Consider the following 16,664-nt stretch of genomic DNA (forward strand, 5'->3'; position numbering starts at 1 on the left):
TTCTGTTTTTGCACATTTTTTTCTCTGCCAGATTATGTTTTGCATTGAACTACTGCTGCTACGTTAACAAATTTCACATCACATGCCAGTGATAGTAAACCTGATTCTGATTCTGAAAAGTTCAACCTCAGTGTAAATAAAATATATTAGAGTAAAGCGCAAAAACAGGCCATTTGGTCCATCTAGTCAATGCCAAACCATTTAAACTACTTACTCCCTGCACCGGGACCATAGCCCTCCATACCCCAACCATCCATGTACCCATCCAAACTTCTCTTAAGCATTCATATCAAGCTGACATGCACCACTTGAGCTGGCAGTTCGTTCCACACTCTCACCACCCCCTGAGTGAAAAAGTTTCCCCTCATGTTCCCCTTAAACTTTTCACCTTTCTCCCTTAAACCCATGACCTCTGGTTGTAGTCTCACCGAACCTCAGTGGAAAAGGCTTGCATGCATTTACCCTATCTATACCCCTCAATTTTGTATACTTCAAATCTCTCCTCAATCTTCTATGTTCCAAGCAATAAAGTCCTAACCTATTCAATCTTTCCTTATAACTCAGGTCCCCCAGTCCCGGCAACATCCTTGTAAATTTTCTCTGCACTTTTTCAATGTTTACATCTTTCCTGGAGGTGGGTGACCAAAACTGCACATAATACTCTGAATTACACCCCACCAACATCTTATACAACTTCAGCGTAACATTCCATCTCCTGTACTTTGATCTATGAAAGCCAAGGTGCCAAAAGCTTTCTTTATGACCTTAAATGAATTATGGACCTGTATTGCCAGATCCCGTTGTTCTACTGCACTCCTCAGCACCCTCCCGTTCACTGACTAAGACCTGGTCCATCGAAAGGGCAACATTTCGCAGTCTGGAGAGGATTTCCAAAGCATCTGAAGACCCAGCAGCCAATTCAGAAACAAACAAGAGGCAAGAATTACACCACACAAACAATTACGAATGGCAGGCTGGAGGAGATTACAGAGAGATCTAACTCATCAAGGAGAGTTCGGCAGGCAATGCTATTGTCTCACAGCTCCAGCCCTAGGGTCCAATCCTGACCTATGATGCTGTCTGTGTGGAGTTTGCATGTTCTTCCTGTGCACGCCTCCCCCCTGGTCTCCCAGTTTTCTCCCAGGACCCAAAGCCAGAACCAAAAGGCTCTAGGGCAGCTTCTTCCACCAGGCCATCAGACTGCTTAATTCATGCTGACAAAACTGTATTCCTGTGTCATATCGACTGTCCGGTTGTACATACTATTTATTATAAATCACTATAAACTGCACATTTAGACGGAGATGTAGCTTAAAGATTTTTACTCCTCGTGTATATGAAGGATGTAAGAAATAAAGTCAATTCAATTCAATTTAATTTTGGGAGTGGGGCACTCTGAAAGGGAAATGGGCTCTGGCCCTGATCAACCTAAGGGATAGCTCTAATGTTCCCGAACTTAAAATTAGCCATCTTAGCTTCGTGCAATCAAAATAGTTTCTCCCCAGTCCGGTGCTCTGAGTGACGATTGCACTAAACCGTTGTAACCAGATACTTGAGTCATATCTGCTGAATAAATTACCTGATCAATGAATGCAAGTCCTTGTCACGCTCCCGGCTTACATCAAAGAGCTGTCCCTCTGGATTGTTCCCGCTCAGGGCGTGCTGGTCAAGAACAGTCCCGAGAGACACAGCATTTGGGAGGATTCCGGCACTGTTGAAACGTGCGTGGTGTAGTGGTTAGCGCGGCTGCTCTGCGTCGAAGGCGGTCACCGATCGGGATTGAATCCCCGCCACTGCCTGTTCTCCCTGTGACTCCGAGGCTCTCCTCCAGGTGCCCCGCTTTCTATAGACGCTGCCTGACCTGCTGTGTTCGTGCAGTATTTTTGTGCGTGTTGCTCTGGATAGGATAAGGATTAGGGGCCAGGTGGAGAAGGTGGGAGAATGGGGAGAGAGAGAGAAACAGCCGTGATGGAATGGTGGAGCAGGCTTGATGGACTGAATCGGTTCATTCCTCACACTCCCAGTACTCTGACTGCTTTCTTGAAGTGGCAGGCAATTGGAATTGGCCTCAATTCCTCGGCTGTGGAATTTATACACCGGATTTATACAGCTTTAACTCACCCTCACCGGCTGCTTTATTCGGAATGCCTGCTCGTTAATGCAAATATCTCATCAGCCAATCACGTGGCAGCAACTCGGTGCATAAGAGCATGCAGACGTGGTCAAGAGGTCCAGTCGTTGTTCAGACCAACATCAGAATGGGGGAAGAAACATGATCTTAAGTGGGGTGATTGTTGGTGCCAGATGGGGAAGTTTAAGTATCTCCTGGGATTTTCATGCATGATGGTCTCTAGGGTTTGCAGAGAATGGAGCAAAACACAATAAACATCCAGTGAGTGTCAGTTCTGTGGGTGAAAATGCCTTGTGAATGAGAGAGGTCAGAGGAGAACAGCCAGACTGGTTCAAGCTGACTGTAACTCAGATAACCACATGTTACAACAGTGGTGTGCAGAAGAGCTTCTCTGAACACACAACATGTCAGACTCGAAGAAGATGGACTACATCACTTTGGGGACCACTCCTGTACCTAATAAAGTGGTCACTGAGTGTTACTCCCCTAATAACCTGTATTTTTAAAAATTCCCCCTGCTCTGGCTCCCTGGCAGAGTTAAATGAAGTTAAGTATTTCGGGAAGTTTGATCTGCAATTGAATGGTGCTTCAGATTCTTTCTGGCGCGAACGTTTCGTGGGGCGGGCTGTCTCTCACACACACATATACACGCACACAAAAGATAATGTCAAATACTTGACTGCGCTCCAGACACCGTGAAGGAGCCAAGATCATTGGCATGGCCACATTCAAGGTGGAGTTTCTCTCCCGTGTGCCAGCATTGTGTCAGTGTGGGACTCAATTCCGATCTCTGCCTTTGTTGTTTGCTTAATACAGATAAAGTTCCCCCCTTTAACTGCCCAGGGTGCTGGATTGCACCAGGGTACAATTACATGGGCCTCCGGGCTCCGTGTCACTTTTTTCTAAGAATATATTTCTTTGTCAGACATGGATGTCAGTAGAGTTTATGATTCAACCTCAGATCCGACGAGGTGGTTAAAATATTAAAGCACAACATGTTCAGAATATTGTGCTCATAGATGCCTCATTACAGGGAGGGTGTGGAGAGGATGCAGAGGGGATTTACCAGGATGCCGCCTGGACTACAGAGCGTGCTTAATGGGGATAAATTGAGCAAGAAAGGGCTTTTTCTTTTTGAAGTGAAGGAGGATGAGGGGAGACTTGATAGAGTTGCTGGGCAGCCTGGCTCGAAGTGACCGGGGGTGGTGGGGTGGGGGGGGGGGGCCTATTCCGCGCTTTAGCTCCAAAAATAAATAAATAAATCCCTCCCCGTCTTCACACGGGGATCCGATTTTGACTTTGCAACGGTCGGATGGAATGAGCTCTCTGAGCTTGACTGCAGTCAGAGTCAAGGATAACGATAATGTGAAGAAGGACAATGGTCCCAAGCTTTCTTAAAGGTTGTGCCGAGATCAGGCCACTCTCGATGGAGGAGCAACACCTTATATTCTGTGTGGGTGTCCTCCAACCTGATGGTATGAGTATTGATATCTCTTTATGGTGAACATTCCCCTCTCTGACCTTCTCAACTCCCTGTTACTTCCCTTTCTCCTATTCTTGGTTTCATTGCTATCTGGAGAAGAATTATTACAGTGTTGTATACTTTGAGCCCTTGAACTTCACTCGCCCCGTCACTGAACTGTTCCCACAACCTACGGACTCACTTTCAAGGACTCGAGAGTTGACCGAAGTTATCCCCTTTGGTTCAAGAGCCTGATGGCCGAGGGGCAACCACTGCTCCCGAAACTAGCGATGTGAGTCCCGAGGCCCTTGCACCCTACCCCCCCCCCACCCCTGACGGCAGCTGTGAGAAGAGAGCACGGCCCGGGTGGCGGGAGTACTGCAACAACACTTCTTGTAGTTGTACTGAATGGTGAGAGGGCTTTATGCGCGGGCCACCTCCGCTACTTCCCGCAGGACCCTCCGTTCAAGGGCACTGGTGCCTCCATACCAGGTTGTGATGTAGCCAGTCAGCACACCCTCCACCACATGTCTCCAGAAGTTTGTCAAAGTTTTAGATGTCATGCTGAATCTTCACAAACCTTTCAGGAAGTAGAGGAGCTGCCATGCTTTCTTTATAATTACACGTAGGTGCTGCAATGATAACACTGAGGGATTTAAAGTTGCTGAATCCCGACGGTCCACTCTCCTCTACCAGATTTTTTCCCCTCCAGCCCCAGACCTTTCCAACTATCCTCTTTGGCCTCCCCACCCCCCCCCCAGCTGTTTAATTCCAGCATCTCTCCCCCACGCACCCCCCTTCCTTTCCAGTCCTGACGAAGGGTCTCGGCCTGAAACACTGACTGTTGACTCTTTCCCCACAGACGCTGCCTGGTCCCACTGAGTTCCTCCATCGTTCTGTGTGCTTTGCTTTGGGCTTCCAGCATTGGCAGACTTTTCTCGTGCTTGTGCCTTTCCTGGAGGCCTCTCGTCATTTGGAAGATGATTTATTAAGGGGATTTGACTGCAATTAATTTCAGAGTACAACTGCTTGTTGTTCATTACAGTGATTAAGGGTAGGGTGCAAAGCATAGCTGGTATAATGTTCCGCCCTTAGGCCTCCCATACTGGTAATGCTTCATTCCACTGGGGTGTTGCACTATGAAGCTAGTACTGTAACTTTATGAGTAAAAACACAGCAGGTCAAACTCCGTTCAACTCAATCTTCACCGAGAGCGTTGTGTCGAAGAGTTTGGGCATCGCAACTGGGAACCTCTTGTTGATCGTGGCACGTCATTGAGCCAAGGGTATGGTTGTGAGTCTCAGCGTCACAGAACACCTCAGCGCAGAAACCGGGCACACAAAGTGCTGGAAGAACTCGGAGAAAATGGATAGATAGTGGACATTTTGGGCTGAGAGCCTTCTTTGAGCCTGGAAAGGAAGGGGGGAAGACAACAGAGAAAAGGTGAGGGGTGGGAAAGGAGGACCAGGTGGTGGGTGGGTGGAAAGGTAGGGAAGGAACCTGACAGGAGAGGAGAGTGGACCATGGGAGGAGGTTTCCCAGGGGGGAAGAGGTAACAGGCCCAATGGTGGATTAGAAGAAGGAGGGAATGGGGAGGGAATTTTTTTTTGTACCAGAAGGAGAAAGTCTATGTTCATGCCATCAGGTTGGAGGCTACCCGGACGGAATATAAGCTGATACTCCTCCATCCTGTGTGTGACCTCATCGTGGCACAAGAGGATGCTGTGGACTGACATGTCGGAACAGGAATGGGAAGTAAAATGTTTGGCCAGCAGCAAGTTCTGCTTCTGGGGGATGGAGTGGAGGAACCAGGCCTTTCAGCCCATCCAGTCTGTGCCAACCCATTATTCTGCATAGTTCCATTGACCTGCAAGCGGACTATGGCCCTCCATACTTCTCCCAACCATGTACCCATCCAACCTGCATCTACCACTTCTGCTGGAAGCTCGTTCCACAATCCAGCCACATTCCGAGTGAAAAATCTCCCCTTAAACATTTCACCTTTCACACTTAACCCATGACCTCTGGTTCTAGTCTCTCCCAACCTCAGTGGAAAAAGCCTTCTTGGGTTTACCCTATCTATACCCCTCATTATTTTGTATACTACGATCAAATCCCCCCCAATCTTCCACACTTTGGGGAGTAAAGTCCTCGTGGCACATGGTAGGGGTCCACGACATAAAAAAGATTGGGAACCCCTGTCCTGGCCTACTCAACCTTTCCCTACAACTCAAGTCTTGGCAACATGCTTGTAAATTTTCTATGCACTCTTTCAATCATTTTGACATCTTTCCTGTAGGCCGGTGACCAGAAATGCGCACAATGCTCCAAATTAGGCCTCACCAACATCTATATAACTTCAACTTTGGTGAGGTCGGACTCTCCAAAAAAAAAACTGAGTGAAGAATGTGGAAAAGTATAATTTCTCTCAAGGATTTGGAATTGGTTTGTTATTATTATGTGTTGAAAAACAGTGAAAAGGTGGTCTTGCCTTCTGTCCACACGGACCAACTCATTACAAACTGCATTGATATAGCTTCAAAGATTCAAAGTAATACATTTGTTATCAAAGAATGTATAAATTATACATCTTAAGATTTGTCTGCGTACCGGCAAGAAACCTGAAGAACCCAATTAAAAAAGACCAAAATCCACTGCGTTGTTTGTATCAGCGACCAAACACGATCATAGATGTGCTGATGGGGCAGCCCGCAGGTGTCGCCATGCTGCTGGGACCAACAAAGCATGCCCACAACTCACTAATCCTAGCCCATACGTCTTTGGAACAGGGAGAATGGGAAACCTCCTTACGGACAGCTGCAGCAATTGAGCCCGGATTGCCGGTGCATTACGCTAACCGCTACAGCACTGCGCTGCCTGTAAGGGTGTCGGGGTGGGGGGGGGGGACCACAGGTGAAGGAGGTTCTACTCAGCAGTCAGCCTCATCGAGAGAAATAAAGAGTTGGCATCCTTCACCTGGACTTGAAAGGAAGGGGGACGAAGCCAGAATAAGAAGGTGGAGGGGGAAGGACTACAAGCCGGCAGGTGATAGGTGAGACCGGCTGAGGGGGAAGCTGGGAGGTGATTAGTGGAAGAAGGGGCTGAAGAAGAAGGAATCTGATTGGAGAGGAGAGTGGACCACGGGAGAAAGGAAAGGAGGAGAGGCACCAGAGGGGGTTGATGGGCAGGCGAGAAGAAGGTGTGAGGGGGGTCAGGAACCAGAGTGGGGAATGGAAAAAGGATAGGTGGGGGGTAGAATTACCAGAAGTCAAGAAAAAATTGATGTTGGTGCCGTCAGGTTGGAGGCCACCCAAACGGAATTTGAGATGTCGCTAATCCAGTCTGAGGGAGACCTCATCGTGGCGGTAGAGGAGGCCGTGCACAGACATGAAGGAATGAGAATGGGGGACGGAATTAAGGAAGGAATGCCAGAATCCCGGGTCTCGGCAGCTGAGAGCAGGGATAGATATGCGGGATGTTTAACTGGAATCAGAAGGAGTCTGGAGCCGGGAAGGGCTGTAAGAAGGTTACCAGCAGAGGGAGGAGGTAACGGAACGGGGGTTAGTTGGAGGTTAGGATCGGTGGATGCAGAACTAACATGGGTCAATGAGTTCATCTTGGCCAAACACAAGGACTTTATACTATCCTATCCTTCAGCTCAGTAAGCTATAACATTCCTGGGTGTCAACATCTCTGAAGATCTATCCTAGACCCGGAACGTTGATACATGCAAGGCACACCAGCAATACTTCATTGGGAGTTGGAGGAGATTTGAAAGGATTCTAGCAAATTTCTGGAATTGTACTGTGGAAAGCATTTGGAATGGTTTCATCACCATCTTGTATGGAGGTTCCAACGCATAGGACTGGGAGAGCCCGCAGAGGGTCATAGACTCAGTCAGCTGACTCACGGGCACAACCCTCCCCACCATCGAGGCCATCTTCAAAAGACGATGCCTCAAAAAGGCAGCATCCATCATTAAGGACCCCCCGTCACCTGGGATATACCCTCTTCTTATCACTGTCGTCAAGGAGGAGGGACCGGAGCCTGAAGACACACACTCAATGTTTTAGGAACAGCTTGCTCCCCTCCGCCATCCAATTCCTTAACAGTCCATGAACACTTCTCCACTACTTTACTCTCTTTTTGCACTATTTCTGTACTTTACACAAAACGTGGAGCGGAGAGCGAGTTTGTGTATCTGGCGGGAGCAAGGGATGTTGGGAATAGTGAGGGTGGGGCGCCGCAGGACAGGTGTGGGACAGGTGGCGGAGAAGGAGTGCCAAGAGAGGGGTGGTGTGGGTGCAGACACACCCAGCCCTGAGACACCAGGCAAGGTCATCTGATTCCAAACAACTGGTTTATTGACCATTACTGAATGTATACACCTCAGATTTTTGCACAGCACTATATATTTCTCATTGGAACTACTTAGTAATATTTTGCTATTGCACAGTCCTGCTGCCACAAAACAAATTTCATAGCATACTGTATGTCTGAGATAATGGACCTGATTCTGATTATATCTGTTACAAGTCGCTTGGCTGTGAATCTCAAAAACACCCCACCCTTAGTCACCACTCATTCTTCCATGTGCAATTCTATTCTACAAGTTCTGTCTATTATCTAAGAGTATTATATTCACTTTTTTGTTTTATGTTATGTGTGGATATGATATTTACTTGAAGGAACATGCCAAACTGGTTGATTCTTGTGATCAACACAGGGTGATGGTTTTACAGCTCTGTAACACGAAACTGATGCTCTGCAGCACAATATGTCATTCTAAATTAATATAAAAACAAAATTAGCTTTCAGAAAATGTGCCTTGTGTTAGGACATGTTTTGTAACAACATGATTCCAACTTCAAGGATAATTGACCTTAAGTAGTATTAAACTGTAATACTCTGATTCAATACAACTCTGGGGACATTTGCAAAACATTATACAGGTTCAGTGCCCCTTACCCGAAATCCTGTAAAAGTTCACTGTGCACAATGATACCAGAGTTTAACAGTCACAATACTACAACAATCTGGAATAACATGTAAACCTGCAAACTAGCATACAACTGTACAGTTACGGGAATCTAGAGTAGAGACTCTACAAGGCTAGTTAGCCTACACGAGTGAATCTGCAGATGCTGGAAATAAATAAAAACACAAAATGCTGGCAGAACAGCAGGCCAGACAGCACCTATGGAAGGAGGTAGTGACGACGTTTCGGGCCAAAACCCTTCATCAGGAGGCTAGTTAGCCTCTTGGGTCTCAGAATCAGAATTAGAATCAGGTTTATTACACTGGGCAAGAAAGCTTTTGCTTCCTGAATACATTTGGGTGTGTTACGAAATCCCGTAACTGGATCACTTACCAGCAAAGATAGAGAGGTCCGTTGAAGTCTGATGGTACTATTTTTTAAAGTATTTATTGATAAAGGGCACAAAATATAAGATTAATGCAAACATACAGATAATTTACGTCGTCAATACTAAATCTAAAGCGCGGGTATAATAATAACCAATAAGAAATAGCTCTATCGTTGTCTAGGGGATAATGTATTGTCCGATGGAAAGATAACAGTCACTGTTAGTTTGTTCAAGCTGCAGCGTTTTTGGGTTTAAGAGTGAGGCGGTTTAAACTTGCCCAGGTCTTTTATGATGCCAATCCGTTGAGTCAGGGGAGTGGGTTTCCCCGTTGTCAGCTAAAAGCTGTTTTCCGTGGTTCCAGCCACCAGTTCCATCAACGGAACTGAACGCACGTGGCCTCCTTCAGATAACTTCCTGCTGTTACGAGGTCGCTCAACGTTTCTTCTGGTGCGTCTGAGGGGCTGTTCCTACAGACCCTCTTTTATCCTGACTCGCAGGATCGTAGATGTCAATCAGGTTGGGGGTGTGCAATCTCTCCCTCAACCAGCCCACTTTGCCTGAGGGGGTTCACATAGCATAGTAGCTCAATCCACAAATTGGTCTCCAAGAGACAATGGCCATGTCCCGTAGCTTTACATCGCCGGGGAAACGAGACATTCTGCACATCTCTTCTCTCATTTCCTGGGCCCCTTGACCCAACCCAACAGTGATCTTGCGATTCTCACAAAGGAGGGGGCTACGGAAATAACAGGTGTATCTTATAGATTTTGGGCTGTTGGTCATGAAAATCGCCATGAAATTTCCCGATCATGCACCTTTTTTAAAAAGAAAATCACCCATAGTTGTTATTTCAATTTACAATTCAAAATAACCGATGCGCAGATTAAGGAAGGTGTTTCTGTTGGTCCACAAATCAAACAGGTCATCAATGACAGGCAATTCGAAGAACTTCTAGTGGGACCAGAGAAAATCACATGGAAGGCATTCAAGAATGTTGTTGAATAATTTTTTGGCAACTCCAGAGCACCAAACTACGTGCAGCTGATTGACAACGTGCTTCAAGCATACAGAACCATGAAGTGCAACATGTCACTAAAGATTCATCTACTGCATTCCCATTTGGACTTCTTCCCTACAAATCTTGGTGCTGTTAGTGACGAGATGGTGAAAGCCTTCAGTGGGACATTGCGGTCATGGAGAAATGATATCAGGGCAACTGGAATCAGTCATCGCTGGCTGATTATTGTTGGACACTTAAGTGAGAATCCTCGGACACTGAGTACAAACGAAAATCATCAACAAAACATTTTTAGCTGAGTTGAACAATTGCAAAGTGTCAACACCATTATGAAATTAAACACATTATATTCAATAAAAAGTTAATCTCTCTAAATTAGTAATCTCTCCAAATTAGTTAGTTTCTCCAAATTCCTACATGATACAAATAGTCTGAAGTTATCTTTGTGTTCAGCTTCAAGCGGTCTGTCATAAACAAAAGAAACATTCTGAGGAAGCGAAACTTTGAGAAAATATGCTGACAGACACTCAATATCCACTTTATTAGACACCTCACTAGATGTTATTTTGCTTCTCCAACCATTCTCTATAAACTCTAGAGGAGGGGACAACTAGCCAGAGGTCCTCAGACCTCTTGCTTAAAGGCACTGGTCTATGGCATATAAAAAGTTGGGAATTCCTGCTCTAGAGACTGTTGTGCATGGAAATCCCAGGAGATCAGCAATTTCTGATATACTCAAACCGCCCAGTCTGGCACCAATAATCATTCGACGGTCAAAGTCACTTAGATCACATTTCTTCCCCATTCTGATGTTTGGTCTGAACAACAACTGAACCTCTTGACCATGCCTGCGCGCTTTTATGCATTGAGTTACTGCCATCTGATTGGCCGATTAGATATTTGTGTTCATGTGCAGGGGTACTAATAAAGTGGCCACTGAGTGTATGTCATGAAATGTGTCGTTTTGCAACAGCAGTAGTGAAATACAGAACAATTACTATAAATTACAATAAGAATATTTTAGAAAAATGAATAGTGAAGTTGGTTTCATGGACCATTCAGAAATCTGATGGTAGAGGGGAAGAATCAAGGGCTGTGAGGTAATGTTACAGCTATACATTTAGTTCAACCCACTTGGAGTACTGTGCTCGGTTCTGGTCACCTCTCTATGGGAATGATGTGGAGCCTATAGAAAGGGTGCAGGGGAGATTTACAAGGACGTTGCCTGGACTGGAGAGAGTGCCTTATGAGAATGGGTTGGCCTTTTCTCCTTGCTAGCAATGGAGGATGAGAGGTGACCTGATAGAGGTGCATGACGAAGCTGGCTGAGTTTACAACCCCGTGCAGTCCCTTGCAATCCTCTGCATTGGAGCTTCCACATCAGATGCTGATGCAACCAGTCAGGAAGCTCTCCATGGTACGTCTGTCAAAATCTTCGAGAGCCTTTGGTGACAGACCGAATCTCCCCAACCTCCTGATGAAACCTAGCTGCTGTTGTTCCCTGTTCATAACTGCCTCGACGTGTTGGGCCCAGGGTAGATCTTCAGAGACGTCGACACCCAGGCACGTGAAACTCCTCACCCTTTGCACTGCTGATCCGTCACTGAGAACCGTTGTGTGTTCTCCCGATTACCCCTTCCTGAGGTCCACAATCAACTGCAGCATTGCTGAAACCATGGGCCGTCTGTGACCTGGCCCCCTTCCCCAAACCTGATCGCCAAGTGACCGTGGTCTTCAGCGAGCTCAGCTCAAAGTCCTCACACTGACCTTAGTCCTTGTCTAATCTCATTTCTCAACTGCAGCATCAATTCACCGTTTTGGGCCCTTGTCCTGGTCATGTGTCCCTGTTTGCAGAAGGTAAAAGAAATTGACTGACATATAAATTATTGCCCTTTGCAGAAGTAGACCATAAAACCATAAGACAAAGGAGCAGAAGCCGGCCATTTGGCCCATCGAGTCTGCTCCGCCATTTCATCATGAGCTGATCCAATCTCCCATTTTGTCCCACTCCCCCGCCTTCTCACCATTACCTTTGATGCCCTGGCTACTCAGACACCTATCAATCTCTGCCTTAAATACACCCAATAATTTGGCCTCCACTGCCACCTGTGGCAACAGATTCCACAGATTCACCACCCTCTAGCTAAAAAAAAATTTTCGCATCTCTGTTCTGAATGGGCACCCTTCAATCCTCAAGTCAAGTCCTCTCGTACTAGACTCCGCCACCATGGGAAACAACTTTGCCACATCCAGGAGATCTGCATTTCTTACCCAGTCTGGGGAATAAGGGACCATAACTGTGAACTTATCTAACAAAATATAACTTCCTTCTGCCTCCCTTGATTCCTTCCAGTTGTTATAGCCGGGGGTGGTAATGGGGACAAGCTCCCATAACCTATAAAATGTTCCCAAAGGAGTGAGTGTCAGATAGCCTCTGACAACCAGTCCAGCTCCTGGGCTGCACGTGTGGTTTAGCTGCTAAGCCCAACAGGAGAAGGGGGCAAAGGCGGGTTACTGGAGCCTTAAAACCAGTCGCTTCGAGCAGACGGGACTCATCAGCCGTGGTCGGCAGCTCATCTCGGAGAAGGAAAACTCTGATCTCAAACCCCCGCAGCCTTGTGGCTACACCCACACATGGGGGAAGTTTCATGAGTGAACTCCGAGGGAAAAATCTGGAGCTGGAGTCCCTGAGGCAGTCCTACGTTGAGTTCCACACTGACTGGTACCAAACTGTATCGGTCTCTGCCGTTCCTTTGAGTTCATCGGCTGCGTGGAGAGGGGCTTGCTGCATGGGCACCAGCTTGCTCTCCATATTGTACTGCCCAGGCTTGTGTATCTAGACAACTAGGGACACAATATCCATGGCTATTTGAGGCACATGCCATTGGGAGTATTTAATCAGTAGTGGGGAGTTATCCCTTCTACCACACCCAGCTATTACAACCTTAAGCAAGCTGGTCTGATTATTCCTGAGAAAAATTATAAGTGGTGTGGTCTGATCTTGGTCAGTTTTTACCCAAACAGTTCCCTGCTCTGGCTGGATCTCCATCACTGTGTGGCTCAGTGCTGCCACCTCTGTTAGAATTCTGAACAACAGGGCTGGCAAAATTCAAGTTTCTGAGCAAATCTGAGGCCAGCGGCACTGTTGGCGACACACGTGACCAGTTCACGTGACCAGCAAGGCTAATCTTTTAAAAGCTGACTAGGGGCACTGAGAAAGCCAGATCCAACTGCTCTTCTGCAGAGAGCACAGAGTGAAAGGAGGAAGGGTGGAGAGTCCAGCACACTCTCGATGGGTGAGCATCGGGAGGAGATAGAAAAAGCCAAGGAAAGAAATGTATGTTCTGGCTCGACGACGTAAGCGAGGTGAAAAGGCGACTCATAAGACCAGAAGATATAGGAGCAGAATTAGGCCATTTAGCCCATCAAGTCTGATCCATCATGGCCGATCCAATTTCTGCTCAGCCCCCAATCTCCTGCCTTCTCCCCGTAACCCTTCATGCCCCGACTAATGAAGAATCTATTTGCCTTAAATGCACAGAAAGACTTGGCCTCCACAGTCACCTGTTGCAACAAATTCCACAGATTCTCCAGCCTCTGACTGAAGAGATTCCTCCTCATCTCCGTTCTAAAAGGACGCCCCTCTATTCTGAAGCTGTGCTCTCTGGTCCTAGACTCTCCCATCTCAGGAAACATCTCACATCCACTCTATCGGGGCCTTTCAATGAGGCCATCCCCTCGTTCTTCTGACTTACATTACAGGCCCAAAGCCTTCGAACGCTCCTCATACGACAAGTTTTTTGTGAGCCTCCTCCAAACCCTCTCCAACGTCAGCACATCCCTTCTTGTATGAGAGGCCCAAACCTGTGCACAATACTCCAAGTGATTCACTCCGACAGAAAACATTTTGTTTCTGATTTATTTGTGAACTTATAGAAATAAGAGTAGGTCATTTGGCCTTTCAATCCTGCTATCACTTAGAGCATAAGACATAGGAGCAGAATTAGGCCATTCAGCCCATCAAGTCTGTTCCACCATTCCATCATGGCTGACCCCGGATCCCACTCAATCCCATACACCTCGACCTCAGAAAGTTCTGAGTAATCATCATAAATGGGGTGTTCCTTGGTTGCTGTGGATGACCATGACATCATCTGTGTCTTGTCGTGCCCTTTGCTCTCCACGGAGCGTCGCAGATCCACCTTCCCGGCCGTTGGATCTCACTGTAGATCCCATCCGCCCAGTCCGCCGGAGCTGACTTTGCACGCTGGGACAGGCGTGTCCCCCTCTCACCCGGGGTATGGGGCCGCTGGCCACCCTCGTCTGGTTTAGCCCGCCTGTCGGAGCGGTGTACGGGGGGTGTGGCCGCTCTCACATGCAAACAGCTACTTGGAGCCAAAGGGAGAGCTGAGTGTCCGGTGGGGACCAAAGGTGAGCGAGCTGCTTCAGAGTGGACACGACAAACCCCTTCCCCAGAGGTGTCACCCCTCCCTGGACACACTGGACACTTCAAAGGGACCAGTATAACATGTTAAACTTCTCTCTCCACCCCCCCCCCCCCCCCAGAGTTTAGAGTTGCTAATCCCTAGCTTGGGTGGCAGGGTGGAGATAAGTCTCTACCACAGGAGGTGAAAGGTGCAGGCAAGGTGTGGCACCTGATTAGCCCCCGATCAGGGTCACGTGAAGCCATGGGAGCAGGTGGTGGATGGTCGCACGAGCAGCCGGTGCAGATCACAAGTCCTGGTTATGCGACCACTGACACCAGGCAGACAATCTCTGAAGGGTATTGATAATGGTTGGGGTCACCCATCTTGTAAAGACACTGCCCAGAAGAAGGCGATGGCAAACCACTTCTGTAGAAAAAATTGCCAAGAACTATCATGGTCAAAGACCATGATTGCCCACGTCATGCAACACAGCACATAATGATGATGTCATATGACATGGCATTTAATGATGACCTGAATCCAAACCAGAATCATTTTTACTATCACCAGGATCCTGCTGAAGGGTCCCAGCCCAAAACATCATCTGTACTCTTTTCCATAGATGCTGCCTGGCCTGCTGAGTTCCTCCAGCATTTTGTATCTATACAATTTTTTAATAGTTAAATGAAATAAGCAGTGGAAAAAACAAGTAAAAAAGTAGTGAGGTTGTGTTCATGGGTTGAATGTCCATTCAGAAATCTGATGGCAGAAGCTGTTCCTGAATCATTGAGAGTGGGTCTTCAGGCTTCTGTACCTCCTCCCTGATGGTAGTAATGAGAAGAGGGGTCTTCAAGCTCCTGTACCTCCTCCCTGATGGTAGTAATGAGGGGTCTTCAGGCTCCTGTACCCCCTCCCTGATGGTAGCGATGAGAAGAGGGGTCTTCAGGCTCCTGTACCCCCTCCCTGATGGTATCAATGAGAAGAGGGGTCTTCAGGCTCCTGTACCCCCTCCCTGATGGTAGTAATGAGAAGAGGGGTCTTCAGGCTCCTGTACCCCCTCCCTGATGGTATCAATGAGAAGAGGGGTCTTCAGGCTCCTGTACCCCCTCCCTGATGGTAGTAATGAGGAGAGGGGTCTTCAGGCTCCTGTACCCCCTCCCTGATGGTATCAATGAGAAGAGGGGTCTTCAGGCTTCTGTACCTCCTCCCTGATGGTAGTAATGAGGGGTCTTCAGGCTCCTGTACCTCCTCCCTGATGGTAGTAATGAGAAGAGGGGTCTTCAGGCTCCTGTACCCTCTCCCTGATGGTAGCGATGAGAAGAGGGGTCTTCAGGCTCCTGTACCCCCTCCCTGATGGTATCAATGAGAAGAGGGGTCTTCAGGCTCCTGTACCTCCTCCCTGATGGTAGTAATGAGAAGAGGGGTCTTCAGGCTCCTGTACCCTCTCCCTGATGGTAGCGATGAGAAGAGGGGTCTTCAGGCTCCTGTACCCCCTCCCTGATGGTATCAATGAGAAGAGGGGTCTTCAGGCTCCTGTACCTCCTCCCTGATGGTAGCGATGAGAAGAGGGCATGTCCTGGGTGAAGGGGGTCCTTAATGATGGACGCCACCTTTTTGAGTCATCGCTCCCTGATCAAACAAAAAAAAGCGGTATGTTCTAAGTCAGTCTCTGTGAGAATGTTTTGGGACGTTCCTGGATGATACAAAAGGAATTTCCCTTCCTGTTACCTGTAGCGCTTAGTGTGCATGCTCCCACTCTCCAATACTGTGGGTCACTGCACTGGCCTTGGAGGAGTTGTAACATCAACTTCACAGTCAGCCAAACTGAGAGTCAGGATGTAGCCTCCTAGCTCACAGAAACACAGAAAACTTACAGCGCAATATAGGCCCTTCGGCCCACAAAACTGTGCCGAACATGTCCTTAACTTGGGTTTATTCCCATCTCAAGGCATGGCATCTCGAATAAGGAGAGAAACTGAAAAACAACAAAATGTTCCATTCATACAAGGAAATATACACAGATAAGTAAGAACTTAGTTAAGCTTCCTGCAGGTAAATGTTATAAGATTTTGACAAGTAAGTTCTACAGGTTCAGTAAATAGTATGTGTAAACTATGAGCACCTAGGTTAATAAACTCAAATATAACATTCTATTTCAGCAAAATCTTATTGATACCTTTTGCTTAACATTTAAACAATATAACAAGCAATGCTTCTGCTGGGGAAATAACAGGATGGCTTTAGATAGAAATTGCTTTCG

Source organism: Hypanus sabinus, chromosome 26 (genome assembly GCF_030144855.1).
Source record: "Hypanus sabinus isolate sHypSab1 chromosome 26, sHypSab1.hap1, whole genome shotgun sequence".
Taxonomy (NCBI): domain Eukaryota; kingdom Metazoa; phylum Chordata; class Chondrichthyes; order Myliobatiformes; family Dasyatidae; genus Hypanus; species Hypanus sabinus.